This window comes from Pseudopipra pipra, chromosome 8 (assembly GCF_036250125.1).
Source record: "Pseudopipra pipra isolate bDixPip1 chromosome 8, bDixPip1.hap1, whole genome shotgun sequence".
NCBI classification, from domain to species: Eukaryota; Metazoa; Chordata; class Aves; order Passeriformes; family Pipridae; genus Pseudopipra; species Pseudopipra pipra.
Window position 1 is genome coordinate 15,492,529 of NC_087556.1, and position 17,704 is coordinate 15,510,232.

The window sequence follows — 17,704 nt, forward strand, 5'->3', positions numbered from 1 at the left end:
GAAGGAGTATTTGCTGACAAAGGCATAGCTGAGAGTGTGAAGAGTCACAAAACACCACTGAAACTTCATTTTCTGACAGAGGAAAAAGTTTTTCTGTATTTTGTTCCTCAAACCCATAGATAGTAGTCTTCCTTTAGTAAATAGCAACACCAGGTATTTCGAAGTGTGAATACATTTATGATTCTTACATCCCTGTAGGGATATCCTATGTTTCATACTGATAGAAAACCCTGAGAAATGCAGAGGGAGGAGTAACGGGATTACAATTCTCCGTAAATTAAACCCTTTTTTTGTCAATTCCTAGTTCACAGTCTGAAGCTCCATTCTTGCAATGCCCAAATTAAAGACTGAAATACAAAAAAACCTACCTAAAATGTCTCAAAAGTACTTTTGAAGTAAACCTAACTTCAAAATTCATTGCTATTAGAAGATGCTATTTAAAGTTTTATATTCCAGTTCATTTTCAGAATGAGATATTTAAATACTCATCTATCCTGCATTTCATTTTCATCACCATGCTGGTTCAACTCCTATTTAAGAAAAAACCCCTAAAGCTCTAAAACTGAAAAAACTTGCCCTGCCGTTCACCGCTTTAAATTCTGTTCCACCAGCAGACGTGGAGTATCTGCTGACTAGGACTCATTAATTCCCTCATGAAAGACTGGAGTAAATGCAATTAAATAGGTATCTTATCAAGGTGGCTCGTATTTTAGCGTGGGGTTTTTACAGTTTATGAATTTTTATGTGAAGTACAATCCCAAAACAATGTTTTTGAGAAGAATGAGGTGATACTTCCTAAAATTCTCAGGAACAAGGGAAGACTAGGTAGCAGGTGCATAACAACTGATTTATTCTTAAAATACATATTTGTAAACTGATTGTTTTCTATTTATTCAGATAAAAACAAGAACTTATAGTATTAATACAATAAAACTCTTTGCATCCTGAAAAATAATTTTCCTTTTCTATTTTATTGGTCTCTGTGGAAATTTAAGAGTTTCTGCAGATGCTGACTTGCTGTTATTCAAAAGCATTGCCTCAAATCGAGTTTACCCACATAATCACCAATATATCACTTTTTAAATTAGAGGTTTAATAGATCCCTAAATTATTTTGTCATACTGAAGATTGAATTTTCAACTCACACAAATAAAATACGATATAAAAAATAAAAAACCCAAACAACATGGAATAGGCATTAAAGGCTTGAGTTCAGAAACAGAAGCAAAGGTATCCTAGCTGGAAGCCTCACCTTAACTGCGTGGTGTCTAGGTAATGCACCACCTGCCATGTACAAGATCAATCACAGGTATGAAACTGTTAACAACACCTACACACAGCACACTAGATTGAGGACAGCAAGTTGGTACACACTAAAAAGCTGTTACTTGTGCTCTCAAGATGTTTTATTTTATTTCCTGTTAAAAAAATAGACACCAACAGTCTTGAAAGTGAAGAAAGCAATAGATTTGAAGAAAAACATTCAATTGTTTTGTTCCATTATCTAAGAAACCCTAACATATGAGCACATGCAAGTTAAGCTGCTACTGTGATTAAATAATTATGCTGTAGTATCACGGATCATGTCAGTAAGGAGAATGCTGAGCCCAGGCACATTTTTGACAAATTCTGCAGTGTTGTGGACCAATCCCTACTGTAAACCTGTTTATTTCTCTCACAGTTGTTATTGGAAGTGTTGGAAAGAAAGGTTATTTCTACAGTAAAAGCTGACTTCTGTCTTCTAGTATTTCCCCTCCCACCGTCACCTTCACGAGAACTTGGTGGGTGCACATGCAACTTGATATACTGAGAGACAGGTACAGAATGAGACTCAAAAAGGCCAAAGAAAAAGTATGTCAAATAAAACTGCCTGACAGTATTCTACTAAAAGATGTTCCACTTCCCTAGAAACAACTATTTTTACCTTCTAGACCAACCACAGAGCTCAATATTTCTAAAGGTACAACAACAACACACAAAACCAAAGCAAACCAACCAACCAAACAAAAAAAACCCTCCCAGAAAACCAAACTCAAAAGTCTTTATTTTCCTCTGAATCATCTTTCAGTCTTGTCTGGATACCTTACTATGTTTATCTTGCTTTATACTTGAGTCTGTAGTTATTTTACTCTGTAGAAAGGCAGAAATAAAAATGGCCATTATCATAAACAGTTAGCCGGATTTACTGTCACCACTGAAAGCTTATAGGTGATTCAGAAGATTTGAGGCCACTAATTTCCCTTAAAAGAAAATTTCTGAGGGCTGATCATCAGAAAAAAATCTAGGCCATGTTCCAAAATGATATAAAATGCTCATAAAATACATTGCTTTCCATGGACTTGACTCATTTGGTCTCCGTTAGGATGCATACATTAGAGTTTGTAGCTATAAATTACTTTCTTCTATCTCCAAATTTGACTCTTTATTTCCAGATTTTGTAGTTGTTATTTTTAATAGCTCCCCTGTTTCTGAAGAGGCCAGACATCGTGGAAGGGATCTTTACTGCTAAAGGCGACACAGTCCCCCAGGTAGAGCAGTCAGGTTTGATATTCAGCCCCCCGCTCTGCAGCCAGTTTCAGTCTGCAATAGGGTGCAACTGCAGTTTAGAACTGAAGCTTTCAGCCAAACCTTAAGTTGCCATATTCTGGACCAGACAGCGTTATTTTAAGCTTTAGTTATTTTCCAGGTACACGACTGTCAGAGTAAACAAGCGTGCAAGTCTCGAAGGTAAGATCTGTATCCATCAGAGTAACAGCACACACTTGTAGTCAATAAAAAGAACCTTTAAAAAGCTCTGTCCTAGACTGAAGAAGATCATAAGCCACACATCATTTCTAACGAAGTGCCACATTTGAAGCACTAACTTCTAGCAAAGGTTTCATCTTTCCGTTGGTATCAGTTCTACACTAAGTTCAGTCCAAATATATTGATTTTCATTTACGTTCAGATTTTTCAGAAGCTTTTGATGCTCACTGCGCTGACTTAAAGGAAACATACAATTATTTCATGTCTGCATACTGGTAATATTTGATAACCCCCTGGGGTTTCATGTGAATTCTAACTACCATGAAGAAGAAAAGAGAGGTCTAAAAGACTCCGTACAAGACAGCTCAGGCAACAAAGATGTCAATTCCCATAACATGGAGTTACTGAGTTCAGTTTGGTATCACTGCTACTCACAGTGGCAACAGTGGATGGATCCTGCCACTCTCGGTCCCGCTGTTAGAACGGGAGGGGTATTTCTGCTTTCCTGCCAATGATATGCAGTGGCTCCCTTGGAAAAAGGGATGCTCCTTTCTTATGATCAGAATGGAGAAAAAAATACAGGAAAAGCAACAGGAAAGTTGGAGAACAAGAGAAGATTACAGATTCTAAGAGATACAGTGAGTTTGTATTAGAGAACAAATCCAAAGCAACCACTTGCAGAGATCTGAGGGTGAAGAAGAAATTGCACAGTTTGTCTAGGGTCAGAAGCCATTTCAAGCCCCTAGACTACAAAGTATAACTATTTAAAAAGCCCTATAAAGAACAGAACAGGGCTGAATTTGTTTTAAAACTTTCATATTTTAGCTGCCTCACCCATATAATTTAAATCATAGCTTTAGAACTGGGAATATTTGCTGTCCTTTGCATGACTGCAGAAAAAGGCAAGGAAGGGGATCATGGAAAGCAGAAGAGGTCACTTCTTGTTAAGTCAGACACATTATAAAAGAGAAGTTCAACCTCAGTGATCTGTTTAGAGCATGAGTTAGAAACAAATTTTTTGTATCTTTCGTGGAACAGATTTATTTTTTTGTAGTCAAAAGCCTGCTTCCAGCTGTCTAAAAGCATCCTAAAAACTACACACTTCTCATAATGCTGATTAAATGAGAAAAATCCAACAAGAACCCAGATCACATTATAGTCAAATTCTCTCCTCCTACATCTTCTAGAAAAGGAAGATTAATTAAAACTCATCTAACAAAAGGACTAACAAAATAGTTCATTAATATGATTCAAAGAATGGATGGGAAAAATTAGAAGAGTAAAACAGAGAACCCAAAATGCCATCTCACTCTATTATGTTGCAATTAAAAAAATAGTCATCTCAAACATGTTCTTGCTTGCTTGACTTAGAACATACTCAAATACTACACCTCAACATGTGTAATAAAGCATGCCATGCCATTCTCCATTGTGTAAGTGAAGCTGCTTTGGAATTTAATTATTAATCTTTAAATTGATTCTAAAATGTAACGTGCACACAATATTTAACAAAAGCAAACCTGGATGTCAAGCCTGTGCTGCCTCACCAATTGCTGCACAGAGCTTCTTTTATTGGCAAGAAAAATATTAGAGCTATTGACATAGGGGTCTCTTGGAAAGGTACCTTTATGTGACCAGGTCACAGTTACCCATTCTAATAAGTATCTTAATTCTCAGCATCTTTAAACCTTTGAACTGTATGTCAGAGTTAAATAAAATACCATAAAAAAGCTGTCATAGACAGAAGCTTGCTTTTTTTTAATTTGCATATATATTCTGAATTTGTGTGTACAGCTCAGATTTTAAAACAGAAACCTGCTTTATTTTTAGCAGGGCAGATTTGAGTCACCTAGTCTAAAATTCTAACACAGTTAGATTGTCACAGAAAATCACACTTGGTCTACTTCACAGCAGCATTCTCAGCATAAAGCTCAAATTTACATTATGTATGTAAATTTAAAAACTGTCATTGCTACAGTTTTTTAAATCATGTTAGTTCTTCTGAAAAAATTGTATGTGTCATACCTAAAGCCATTATCCAACCATAACAGAAATAGGGTAGCAGAAAGAGAAAATTTTCCTTTGATTCCTGCCAACTTGCCCTTATTTGTGACCCATCAGTCCTGGCTCATTCTCGATCTCTGGATCCATGCAGTTTCTTACAGCATTACTGCAAAGAATTTGAAAAGTAGATATATCTTCATCAATAGTGATGACAAAACTCAATAAATTGCCCAGTTTAGAGGGTCATGGACCAGCTTATAATAAAAAAACCTAAAAGGTTATCAACAACTTAACTAAATACGCAAATACTCAGACAAATGCTTATTTGAGACTAACTATTTGAGAATAATTTCTTTGCCTTCGGTAGATGTGCTTTTCCTCACTTTAATATATTAAGAGTTCCTGAAAAGAATGAGTCCCACTTTGTAGAATCACAGAATATTCTGAGCTGGAAGGGACTCACAAGGATCATTGACTCCTCTCCAGAACCAATTCCTTCTGAAGAGGGAACAGAATGTACAGTTGCCATTTCTGAGATGCAAGATTTCAGTTCCATGACTCCAAAGAAAGATCTGTCTCCTATGGGCAATTAACACTGGACAAGAGAAAATAACATAACATGTCAAACCTATTTTGAAAACCAGACTTTTGATGTATTGTAAAGCATGTAACTGCTTAAAAAATACAATTAAAGATATAATAATTTAGTGTTAAGGTATAATTGTAACATAAGTGTACTCCTTCAGTGTTAACTTCTTTGCATTTTGTATATTTCAATTCTAGCAACTTTTGGAAAAAATTATTTGAAAAAACTTCACAGGCAATAGGCAATCCCTAAAGACTTGTTTAATCATGCATTACCATTTTATGTCATTTATAACATGGGAGGAGGGCAGATTGTTATAGGCAGAAATATTTAGCAACTTTTCACAGCAATTTTTAAAGGCAATACATGTCACCATGTTATCAAGATACCTGCATTTCACATATGACAACCACTAGCAAAATTAATTTGGGGATCCAAATTCTTCAGTTACTATAATTAGACTAATGTTGAACTTCGGACTACCCTGCAATTATCATTAGCTATATTCATAAACTGAAGATGCAACAATCTGAGACCAAATTTCCTCTCACAACACTGCAGGGGTCCATACAGACATAGCTGGACATCAATGAACGACCCAGATGAACTTCTGTAATGTGTATCCTCTGGAGAGGAAGAGCTGATTTTCTGGGCTCTCCTGTAGGTGCAGAGCTCTGACTTATGAGCAGGAACAGATTTCCATGGGGGAGCTTAGTGGTGTTTAACCAGCAAACTACCAATCCTTTGCCCAGGAACCCTTGCCCTCACTGCAGGAACAATTCAGCTGGCTCATGACATATCTCCTGAGCTACTGCAGCTGACAGCCTGGTAAATTAAAATAAACCAGCACCTATATTCTCTCAGTATTTTGGCCTGTAGATTGCAGCAATTCAGCAGCTGTTACAGAATAAGCTGACCCATTTTGAGATCACAGATGAGAACTGCTGAGGCCACATAAAAGTTAGCTTTTTTTCATCCATCACACCCACCATAGTCCCTACTTGTACATAAAGTATTTTAAAAACGTGAACAATGAATATTATAATGTTAAACATTTAAGTCAACAAGTTTCCTTTTTTGTTTAATAACCATGTACTGCAGACTGTGGAATTAATCTACAGTCATGCAGAATTTCTTCCACATAAGATGCATTAAAAAGGCAGAAAATCCCAGCTCATCTCAGGATTTCCAGTGAGCTCTCAGTTGTCTTTAAAAAACAAAATCCTTTTGTTTTATCTACAAATTAAGAATATGAGATCACTCTGATTTCAAGTTGTATTTTTAAAAGACAAACTAAGCAGGTTAATTGATCCTACAGTGACAATAAAACAAAGATGTGTTTTTACAGTTCACCAATATATGTCAACACATTAATGCTGCCATTGACAGAACAGGAGTAAATAATTTTCTTGAATTTGTTTATCTGTAAGACAGTAATGTCATGAAGAAACTCAGTATAATTGGGTGTAGTAATTTCACTTTACTAGGATATCTAAACTTAACTCTGCTTATACAGGCTAGTTTGCAATATAAAGAATGTCTTTAGTCTTGTCTTCTAGTATTCTACAAAGTCCTCACCTAATTCTTAAAGATGCTCTACTAAATCTGGGTAGTCTTCTCATGAGAAAAATAGAAAAAATAAAACTGTGTAGAAGCAAACAAGTTGAAATACCTTGTTGAAAGACATTGTTGAAAGCTCAACAAATCAGAGGACTGGACAATCACCAACCATATGAAGTTCAACAAGGGAAAGTGCCGGATTCTGCACCTGGGATGGGGCAACCGTGGATGTTCATACAGACTGGGGAATGAGATGCTGGAAAGCAGTGCCATGGAAAGGGATCTCAGGGTCCTGGTTGAGGCAAGTTGAATATGAGTCAGCAGTGCCCTGGCAGCCAGGAGGGCCAACCCTGTCCGGGGGGGCATCAGGCAAAGCATCGTCAGTCGGTCAAGGGAGGGGATTGTCCTGCTCTGCTCTGCACTGGAGTGGCTTCACTTTGAATATTGTGGCAGTTTTGGGTGCCACAATATCAGAAAGATATCAAGATCTTAGAGAGCGTCCAAAGGAGGGCAGTGAAGATGGTGAAGGGCCTTGAGGGGAAGCCGTATGAGGAGCAGCTGAGGGCACTTGGTCTGTTCGGCCTGGAGAAGAAGAGACTGAGGGGAGACCTCATTGCAGTTACAACTTCCTCATGAGGGGAAGAGGAGGGGCAGGCACTGATCTCTTCTCTGTGGTGACCAGTGACAGGACCAAGGGAATGGCCTGAAGTTGTGTCAGGGAGGTTTAGGTTGGATATTAGAAAAGGTTCTTCACCCAGAGGGTGGTTGGGCACTGGTATGGGCTCCCCAGGGAAATGGTCACAGCACCAAGCCTGGCAGAGTTCAAGAAGCATTTGTATAATACTCTCAGGCACATGGTGTGACTCTTGGAGATGGTTCTGCACAGGGCAAAGGGTTGGACTTGATGATCCTCGTGGGTACCTTCCAGCTCAGCATATTCTGTGATTCTCTGAGTTAATCCCAATACTGCGGCATGTGTGAGGAGGGAGGAAGAGGGAAAGATAAGTACTGGGGACACCTAGAAAAAGAATGCAAAATCCAGCTAGTAGGCATAAAGGACCCTTCCTTCACTCACAAGTACAAACCACTTCAGAGTTAAAGCTGAACACAAGCATGGCATTTGAAGTGAATACAAACCTCTCAACTTTCAGTACTTTATGGGGTACAACATAACAAGAAACTAAGTGGAGCTGCTGCATCTGGTTTTGTGCTTTAACAAATTCAGAGTTTAAAAGAGGCATATTTTTCCCTTCAGGTCTTATGACCGTTTTGAACGGAACTCCAGCAATATGGGGTAAATATTCTGGTACATTTTCTACTACAGCTGTTTAAGATGATAACAGGCCAAATCCATCCAAATACTATTTTGCAGCAAGAATAATGAAACTGTGAAACTCAATGCATATCAATGAGGTCAAATTTTACAAAGTTCTTTTATTTTAAAGGCTAGACACATATATCAATAATAAGATTACCTACAGGCCAACTCTAACGGGTCAGCATGTAAGTCAACTGCTAATGGTGCAGTCCTAGGATAAGACTTCCCTACTGGGAGTTTGTTGCATTATCCCATATCTTTCCTTTGAACAGAGTAGCACATAAAGCTAATCACTGCAAAAGCCATTGAAACACAGTCTGCTGATGTGATTGGTAGGACAATCCTACATGTTCCTCTGAAGTCATGTTCAGGGTCCTAAACAAAGCCCTATTGTATCTCCTGATAAACCAGTCCTTAGCCCTCTGCACTGTTAAAAAGTCTGAGTAAACTACTATATTAAATTTCTATTCTTATAAACCACTATTACCTCCATCATATATGTAAGAAAGAGAAAGGTATACTATTTCATTATATGGCTACAATGCAAGGTAGCAGCAAAAGTGGAAAATCAGACATACATGCACTTGGACTGAGCACAAACTATTGAAGGAGAGAAAAGAATGGTTTTAGGAAACAAGCCTGTGAATATATCTAATAAATGTACAAGGAACTTACATATTTAAACTTTCTGAGGAAAGCACGAGATCTCTAGGAATAGTATATTATAAAACCTGCACAGAGTTCTTAGCTAACAGCAAGATTTCCAGTGTCTGTGTTCAGGGGAAAGTAAAAAAAGTACACTTTCAACAGGAAGTATTCCAGAGATGTGCAAGAAACCCCTGTAACTTGGCATTTCAGATTTCCAGGGCAATTAACTCCCCACTGTATCACATCACTTAACATTAATTAATTGCTAAAGATGTAGTTATGTAACTTATTGAGTTGCTAAGGATAAATCAGCTCCCGAGCTCCCAAGGCTTGAGTGGCACGCCAAATTAATATCAGTGAAGCACAGGGATTTATCCTCTCTTCTGAGATTGCCAAATCAAGCAGTTGTTCTCCTTCCAGTGTCAACTAATGGGAACAAGTCAAGTAAATGTCAGTCAAGCCATCAGCCCACCACTGCATGGAGAGCTTCCTGGAGCAAAAGATTATGAGAGAGTCCCACTGTCACTCTGTATACAAAAATGCTGGAGAGTTCACAGCATGGCACCCTTGGAACCAGGTTCCCTAAACATGGCTCACTGATACTTCCAGATGTTTGCTTCTTCAGGGTAAATCCCAGCCTGTACTAATTATTACATTACCTAGAAACAGCTAGGTAATACAGGATAAGCATAAATTAGGGAACGTGCTAATTAATATACTCTCATACATAGCATGTCTTACAAGTTAGAGATGGCATTGGCTCAGGGGAAAACAAAATCAAAAAAACAATGAACTCCACTCATTCAGGTGGACATTAGCTTAGGGACAGAGCCCAAATTCCTTTAGTGCTTTTGAAAAATCTGACAAAATTTTTACAGCTCCAAAACACGGTGTTAACACAGCTAAACAGGCATATAAGCTGAGTCAAGCAGCTTGCAGCTGAATTGCACACCCAGAAAAAACCAACTGCTACCATTTATACAGTGCCTTCTGATTCCATGTGGGTGACTGATGTTTGATTACTCTGGAATATGGAAACAGTTTCTAATCATTTAAATAAATTACAATTTTGGATGGATGAACAGAAGCTGCATATGTACTCTGAAGCTCACTCAAACACACTGGAGAAGAGAGAGTTTCAAGGTTCTATCTGAACAAATATTGGGGGAATGTGACCGTAGAACTCTTCCTACTGTTCTTCTAGAGTGATTTTGGATGTGACATATATCAAAGACAGTCTTCCTACAGCCCTACTGATATTGTTGGCCAGGGACAAGACCTGAAAAAATAAGTGGATATAGTTCTGGTATGCCAAAGAGACAAGTCCACGTGACCAGCAGTCAACCACTCAATTCCATGCCAAAGCAATGCACATAAGGACATTTGTCTTGCAATGCTTAACAGTTACCATCTGTCTCATAACAAAGTCTGTTGTCAACTGACAACGGTGTAACTGAAACTGCCTCATTTTGAAGAGGACTGATTTAGGGACCTGGCATTGCAGAATCTAAAAAACTGCCACAGACTCTTTAGAGCTCCATTTTCTGACCATCCCAGTATTTGCTGAAACCATTCTACCAGGTCTATGACTACACACAGAGTTGTACCAGTTACTCCTGGTGTGCAGAAAAAAGCCAAAGTTGGGTCCTCCAGTGCCCTGCTGCATCATTCACTTTCATCATCTGACCCACAACCATAGAAATAATGTATGGGCTTCCTTCACAAGCACAAAAAAACTTAAGAAGTTTTTTTCCCAGCTTTGTAATCTGGGCAGAATTTGCTGGGACTTCTGCAGGTTCACAGATAGTCATTTTATCATTTGCCACAATGATAAAGTTGTTTTGTTGCTTTTTTGAACTGTCCAGATAGCTCCAAATAAGGCTTTGAAAATTATCCTAGGTACAGATGAGTAAAAGGCCTAGCAATATTCTCCAAGGCTTTCCAAAAAATCTAGGCAGCTCTCAAGTGTTACAAAATTTCTCTGACATCTGTACTGATCAGTTTAGGCGTTACACCAGTTTCCCAAGCTGCATATTATAATTCTGATGAGGAAAGGCTGTCTGTTCTGTCAGAAGCAGGGACACATCACTGTGGTGTTTGACACAGGGTGATTTGGAAACACACATGAATGATAGAGTGTGCTTGAGAGAACAAATAACTCAGGAAACTGATGTTACTGGCATGTGGCATGTGGTCCACTGTGACACTATCAACAGGACATCGTCTTTGCCACAGCAGGAATAGCCACTGCTGTATTTCCAGAGAGACAAACTTAAATGACTGTTTCTGTCAGCTCTGAAGCACGTTTTGTTATTTGTTCACCAAGTACACGTCTCATTCATTAGGCCTGGTCACACAGCACTGGGGACAGATGTTTAGGATATCCACGTTACTGGCTAGTAGCATATAAATTTTAGTAATGTATAAATAAGAAAAAATTATCTGTAAATCCTGACTCTTTCTCTGATTTATCTTCTCTTATGTTGAACAGGTTTGAGAAGCAGGTATGTGACCTGCAGGACAGCACACGGTGCTGACAAAAAAACCCCTGTGGAATGCTACAGCAGTGCAGCACGGCAGAAACGTGGGGGACCTGGCAGGGAAGGAATCACACACCTCAAGATTGTTTTCTGGACAGAAGGTGAAGCTATAACCCTCAAGTTTATTAAACCATACCAAACAGAAAATGGTTTAGAGATCTTTTTTGTACATTTTCTTGAAAGCTGGACTGAACTATTGAAAATATTGGAAACATATGTTTGCTGGGGCCACCAAGCCCATCTGAGCAGAGCTGTTTAAGGAATGAAAATGAAGCTGCTTAAGGAATATCAAGCATAAGGCCAAAACTAACTCTGAGGAATTTAATATTCTGATCCAAATGGTTCAGGAAGCACAGAGTCTACCTCTCTCAGCAAAAAAAAAAAAATGACCTATTTTCTTCTGGTCAACAGAAAAATACAGAGCTAAACGTTCCCTGCTTCGCTAAGCAGGAGGAAAAAGTTTTTTAGGGGACTTGTTTCCACTTTCTTGGAGTGCTAGTCCAGAAACAGTTTTTGGAGAAAGGTATTTGTCACATAACTGATTTTAAGCACATAACAGGCACAAAAAGAACTTCTAGTTGATGGTGTGAGATTCCATCTCAAACAAAAGACAATTCCAGCAAAGTTGCATCAATATGAAAAAACTGAGAGTACACTTGGGGTGACGTCCCTGATGGCCTTTCCACTACCTCTCTCCCAGTTCTGCATATTCAATACATTTTGAGGCTTTGCTCCCAAGCCAAGTCTTGCTTCCTGCTATGCCTCAGTCTAGTCTGCTGTACACAAGTAATGCAGAAATTTTCACAAGTGAGGAAAAGATCAAATTTATTAGCTATGTGCCCATTTATACAGACTGACAGGAAAGTGAGGAAGAAATCACTAGATAACAGAACATGGAAGAGCTAATGTATGATGCATTTCATAGATTACATACAAAAAGTACTGTTTAGCCAAGGGTACTACTAGGCAAATACATATAAACTTTACATTAAAAACATGGAATTGTTGCAAAAGTTGCAATGAAGCTAGTTATGTGTTTAAAAGATTACAGTTTATATTGTTCATAAAATGCAGTTCTCCCTGCATTTATTCTTCATAGATAAATTTTTAATTTTACATACTATTTTTGGATTAAGCACGACTTGACTTCATAGACACATGCTTGATATAAATCCAAGGTTTGCCTAATTACTCACATAACACATAGTACAAATTTGAAACACATCTAAGCCTTCAGCATATACCATTTTTTATAAACAAGCATGAATCTGTTCATTTTTCAAAATGAAATTCTCAAACTTGTCAGTTTATTAGAATGTTAAAAAGCACAATCACTTCAGATTAACATATCAAGTTAATCATAACCGAAGACCAAAAATTGGAATGAAGTTACAAGCCCTTGAAGTACAAGCTGATACTGGAAAAGTGTCATTACTTCCCTAATGTATAGATGACAGTGGAACAGCCACAAAAACTCAAAAGGTTACGATCAGATGGCCAGAAGTAGTGTAGAAAGGAAAAGGGAGTCATGGTGATTTTCTCAGGTGTCTATTATAAAAATACTATTGTGAATTCCCAGGAGTATCTATTTGAAAGCTTCCCAAAATTATTTTTGTTTTCCCTTTATCTGCCAGTCTTACAAATTCAACTTGAGATGTGTCAAGCTACGTTCTTCCAAGTTCACATGGCATCACCATTAATAAAACTTGTGTAATGAGAATTCCACAACTCTTCTGAGGATGAGCAAACAATAGAATACAGCACTCTCTAACTGCTAAGTTAGATCCACAGCAACAGCAGAATTGCTAGAATAAAAAATAAGCTATTAAGAAATAGAGCATAAACCAAGAGCACCCATTCTGAGGATGAAGAATGTGGCATTCTTTATAAGCACTTCCAGAAAAATGAGAATGAAAACATGCCGTTTGTTGACAAGGTTGTGTAGTTTAAAATCCAAGTTATAAAATTCTATCAAGTTAAGACTTGAAATCCAGCACTTGTGTTAGAAAGGTAAAACTTCGAAAGACTACTTCTTGCAGTTCTAACCTCAGCATTCCAAAATCAAAATAAACGCTGATAAAAATCCTGCAAATTCGGCCTGGTCAGCAGCACTTGCCCTCTCCGCACATGTGAGCTATTTGGTTTAGATACTTTAAAGTCATGAGCCCTATTAAAAGATTCAGATTTTTTTTCCCTTCCAAATCTATGTCCGCTGTTAGACAGGCACAATCTTAATTAAAATTACAGAGAGAACCTGAGTAGTAGTAAAATGAATCTGAATTTAGTTTGTTGGCAGAACCCTAAAACAATACATTATTTATGAACTGCACGCAGTTGCATGTATTCATATTTTATAGATCTAATATAATGAATCCAATCATTTGGAGAGATTGCAAGAGCTCAGATTAAAGCAAGATGTCACATATCATATTAGATATAAAGCCAAAATTTAATGAGACAAGTAAAGGTCAGAGAAGCACACTGCAGTTTCAATTTGATACCCCTACACTTCTTGTTCTTAAGCATGCATCACAACTTCAACTTTAAACATAAAGCAAAACTGAAAGTTAGTATAAAAGCATAATTCTAATGCCAAGATCACTAAAGCAAACAGGAAAGTTAAACTTTAGTTTCTATGCCAGAAACTAAATGATTGCAATTCAGTTCATCCTCTCTAGTCCTCATTTTCCAAAGTATTATCAAGCAATTTTCAGTGACTGATGCCTGACTAATTGAAACTTGATCCAGCAAAATTATCAACACTCACTATTGATGGGTTGAGGAAAAAAAACACAACTATTGTGTCTAGTAGTAACAGAACACCTTTAGAAGTGCATCATCTGCATTTTTACTGATTATTTGGATTCCAACTGTTTTGTGCTGCAGTGAGGAAAGCCTTTTGTCATTATTCCTCTTACCCTCTTCCCATTCTTACTTTCTGTCTCTACTTTTCCACACAATACTAAAGTCTTAAACAAAAAGATACTTACCTCAATAAGACTTTTCCTTAAGGCCTTAGAAGTACTCAATCTGTTCTAGTTAGCCATCTTTTCCAGATGGACAAATTTACACCCAGGAGAGATTAGAGTGGACAAGGAAAGTGGGTTGGTAAGGACGAAACAAGCATGGGACTGTGAGGGATGCACAATCAGAGAAACATTGGGATTTTTATAGCTTTTCTCCTTCCAGATTACTTATTTCCTTTCCTCTCAATTTTGTCCGTTCTCTCACGTGTTTTTCCATCTCCACTTTCTTCCCTTCTTTCTGTCACTATTTCTCTCCTAATAAGAATTAGTATTTCCAAGGCACAATTTGCTGTTAATTTAATCTCATTAGGGAATGACTAAACTATCTCATTGATTTTATCTTTTCCATTTTTATGCCTGTTACTGTCATTTCCGAAATATATCAATAACTTCCCCCCCACCTCATTCATATCATGAGTCAAGCCAAAGTAATATTGATTCCCTCACTCTTTCCAGGATCAGTTCAAACAATTTTAATGTCCCAGAAAACATGAACATAAACAACCAACCTCCTCAGCTTTAATACTGCCCTTCAACACTTTGGTACTTGGTACCAACAGTTCCTGGTACTTCCTTTCACCATTTTCAGATATTTTAAAAAAATACTATTGACTTATAAAAATACTTTTATAACACACTTCTCAAAAGTGTGCTATTTCCAGTTTACTGCCCCTTTATCATTTATCTTCCATCCTCTCAGTGTTTATCCAGCAGTCTCCTGTATTTCTTTTGCAACAGAATACTTTTTCATTTGCTCCTGACTTTGCTTTTACAGAGCTTCCCCTCTAATGTATGTTTTGACTATTCTTCCACATTTCATTTTGTGGAAATATGTCTACTACTTTGTATATTAGATGCATTTCTACAAAAAAGATCCTTTCTGCTGTTCCTGATAGGTCCAGACCTTTCTCTTTTTCTAACCTTCCTGAGATACCCTGTCCATATAATGTCTGCTTTGGGCACTCAACATGGCCAACACTCTGCTTTTTGAGCCTCAAAACGCTCTCCATCTCTTTACCATCATTCACTCCTGCAGCTTGCCACACACTCTCCTTCTGCTCTGCTGGAAGACAACATTGAAAAAATACCAAGATTCCCTTTAGTACCTTACCAGCCAAATTCTTCCTTCAAGGTTGCACTTCAGATCTTCCCTTTCTGTTAACATGCTAGAAAAAAAGAAAATCTAATTTTGCTCTTCACAGCTTGACTGCAATTCTGATTAATTCTTTGTAAACTTCTAAAATCTTCATTTCCATTATAGTCGATGCCGCTTTAAATTTTAGTTCCAAACCCCATGATTTAAGCTTCATTTTCTTCCCAGTTTTCTTCATAATTCAGAGCTTCTTCCTATTGCCTCTTTCTGTGATTAACATCTCAAATTTCTCGCACATGATAAATACACCATTTCTAGACATTTTTCCTCCTTTTTTAAAGAAATTGGCTTATCCTTTTCGGAAACAGATAGTACTTCTTGAGTAGATCTCGCTACCTTTGCAGATACAAAGGAAATATCCAAAATACATGAGCATATATAACAGAGGAGATGATCACCATATACCACGTAAGCAAGCATATGACAGGTTCATTGTTCCTTTTTAAACAGGTTACATACTCCTAAGTTTCTCCACCCACTTTGCCTTTGGGTACTTTTATTTCAACATAGTGTTGCTTTTCTGACCCTTAAAGAAGACAACTATTTGAAAAAAAGCAATTCAATAACCCTTTTATCTGCTTCCTAAATTCTTCCTTATTTGAATCCAATCAATTTATTAATTGCACTTTACCTATTGCACTCCTTAATAATATCCTCTTCCCACTCAGAAACCAACTTTTAAAAAAGCAATTGCCAGAATTCAGAGGCCATTTATTTCCAACCATTTAACTCAGATAGTAGTATTCCATTGTAGTCAGGCTTCCAAGGATGCCTTTTTTTAACATGTCATTATTTCTCATCAAGTTTTAAACAACTGAAGCAAAAATTTTTTAAGTTTTATCTCTCACTTTATAGCATGATTTTTCAAACTTTTCCCATAATGTAACACAAGTTGAGAAATTAATAAGAGTGTTATTCTTAGGATTTCTTCCCCACATATCTTATTGCAGAGAATCCACATTCACTTAAGAGTGTGGCTCCCTCAGCACTCAACTTATTTATTGGTCCTTTACTTCTCAGCCACCAGTCAAGCTTGCTAAATCCATCTTTACTTTCAACAAATAAATATATATTTAAGCTGTTCATCCCTAAGATTACTTACACACTCATTCTCTCCAATAAGCCAATGAATATTGCTATATAGCTGCAAAAATACTCTTCCAGAATTTCTAGTTCGATTTTTGGTTTACATTTCAACTACTTCTTTTTATCCTCACACTTTTTTTTCTTCTGCTAGAGCTTAAAGAATAAGAGCTTCTTTCAAGATTTCCAGAATTCTCTTTTTTTTCTCTCTCTCACTCTCCCATCCCTCTTTTTAAAGTCTTTTACTGATGTTATTTTATTCATGCACAACTGTTTAAGTTTCAATCTTATTTGAAACAGAAACTAGGAGATGACAAACCTTCTGGAGACAAATACAATTCCAGATGGCAACTGGAGCTGAATGAGTCTCCCAGCTCTGAGCCAAGGAAAAGTTCACTGACAAAACCCAATCAGTGTAAGAAAGGAGCATTGACATAGAAATCCCTACATTTTGTTGATTTAAATTCCATCTATTTCCTTGACTCTCTATGGTGTACTGGGTCCTTCATAGTATAATTATTGAACAACACCTGCACTGATAGGTTACAAGACAGCTAAGAATGAGACATACTTCACTAAGAAATTAGCTGATGCCACAGAGGTCACTTCAAGGAGAGATGGAAATAAAATCCTGGGCTCTTTGAAAGCTTTAAAGTTCAGAAACTGAGCCTACCACATGCTTTTGCTTCTAAACCTCCCCAGTTTAGATGCAGGAATGGTAGTAGAATTTCATACCTCTGAACTAATAAACAGTTGCAGAACTTCTTCCAAGAAGTTCACCTCTAATCACTTGTCATGAAAAAGGCATCACCTCTACACCACCCCTATAGGTCAAGCACCAGTGATACAGACAGAGACTGATTCCCATCACTTGAGCTCTCCTGATGAAGAGGCTTTTACAAAGTATCAGAATCAAACAAATTGTTAAAAACAAAGCTCAGAAAACTGATTTGATTTAAAAACCATAACCATTTCAGAATGACAATGCCATATACATTATAACACATTTTTTAAGATCACAAATATTTTCAAGACATTTGG

General features: G+C 37.3%; 1 protein-coding gene across 2 annotated transcripts in view; it reads right to left on the reverse strand.

The window, feature by feature from the left end:
* Nucleotides 1-17,704, reverse strand: part of ADK (adenosine kinase) — a 277,174-nt gene that overhangs the window by 184,850 nt on the left and 74,620 nt on the right. The window lies entirely within an intron of this gene.